Source organism: Solanum stenotomum, chromosome 5, assembly GCF_019186545.1.
Source record: "Solanum stenotomum isolate F172 chromosome 5, ASM1918654v1, whole genome shotgun sequence".
NCBI classification, from domain to species: Eukaryota; Viridiplantae; Streptophyta; class Magnoliopsida; order Solanales; family Solanaceae; genus Solanum; species Solanum stenotomum.
Genome location: NC_064286.1, coordinates 57,508,492 through 57,510,344, shown reverse-complemented (window position 1 = coordinate 57,510,344; position 1,853 = coordinate 57,508,492).

Genomic DNA, 1,853 nt, shown 5'->3' with positions numbered 1-1,853 from the left:
CCAAGGGTTCGCTTGGGGGCCAGCAATGATCTTCGAGTGCCGGCCACGTCCAGGGTGTAGGCTCGGGGCGTGACAGTGGGAACTAAGACGATGAAATAATCACACTCAATTTAATCTAACTGAGCATCTTGAAAAGTACTAATTGTCGTGGCCTGTTGAAAACACTTTTTTTATCCCTTTCTAGTCTCGTGCATCTCGTGCGCCAAATGTGCATCTCGCGTGCCACACGTTCATCTTGTGCATCATATGTGCATCTCGTGTGCCACACGTGCATCTCGTGTGCCACACATATATCTCACCTGCCACACGTGTATCTCGTGCGCCAAACATGTATCTTGTGTGCCACACATACATCTTGTGCGTCATACGTACATCTCGTGTGCAGATGCATCTCGTGTGCCACATAGTTCTTTCATCCGTTTTGATTGTTCTTTCTTGATAAGAGGCTCTTGTTGTTAACATCAAATACTTCTTGGAAGTGTCACATAGTTGATGATGTGAAAATTAATACACGTGATAAAGGTAATTTAATATAAGGAATTGTTTAACCCCGTTGTTTATTTATCACTACAAAAAATAAATATAATAGAAAATTATTTATAGATTATTTTGGAAGGGTATTATTGATACACTAACATAACAAAGTTAGATTAATAAAACTTGACTCAAATATTTTAAAAATATAATGATATCAAAATAGTACTTGTTCTGAATTTGATTAGCTGATATAATAATATTAAAATAGTGTTAATTAGTTTTAGCGTTTGGACACCAAAAAACAAATAATGTTATTTTGCACATGTGATGTTGTGAATTTGAATTTCCCAAATATGAACAAATTTCTATTTTTAATTTTTCTCTATTCTACTGCACCAAACGCTCCTTTTGTCAATTGTATTTAATCTTTCTTCTTTTGGTTGTAGTAAGGAGACCTCATATTTAGGAAATCAAGTCAAACTATTCTCACCCAATAAACTTTGGAAAGATTACATAAATATACAATTTAAGATATTATAATCTCTAAAAAAAATTATCATTTTAAAAAGATACAAAAATTCCCTCTCAGATACATCACTACACCCTGAAAAAGATTAATAATTGCTTAAATAATTAATTTTCATTATTACATGCTCCATTATTTATTGAATGTAACATTGAAAGTGAACCGAATGACTTTTATAAAATGGAGCGAAAAACAATGTTTTATGGATAATATTAGTTGTACACATGTGATGTTTATAAGAATTTAAGGGTTTAATTCCCTACTGCTACTTTTACCTTATGTTTGGATTAATGACCTTGGCAAATTATTGATTTCCATTTTTATTTTACACATGTGATGTTGTGAATCTGAATTTCCCAAATATGAACAAATTTCTATTTTTATTTTTTCTCTATTCTACTGCACCAAACTCTCCTTTTGTCAATTGTATTTAATCTTTCTTCTTTTGGTTGTAGTAAGTAAGGAGACCTCATATTTAGGAAATCATGTCAAACTATTCTTACCCAATAAACTTTGGAAAATTTACATAAATATACGATTTAAGATATCATAATCTCTAAAATTTTCTATCATTTTTAAAAAAATTACAAAAATTCCCTCTCGGATACATCCCTACCTCTCGGATATATTCATCTCCTCTCGGATACATCCCTCCCATTAAGTAATGTATCATTTGCAATGTATTGGACAACTAAAAAAAATGTATTCGATAGCAATGAAAAAATGAGATTTTTATAATTGGAGAAACTTCCATGATATGATGTAATTAACCTCCAAATATATAAGATTTTTGTACTTTATACATAAACTTTAGGCTTAAAATGTTTGAATCTTCCATCTATTAGTAGTA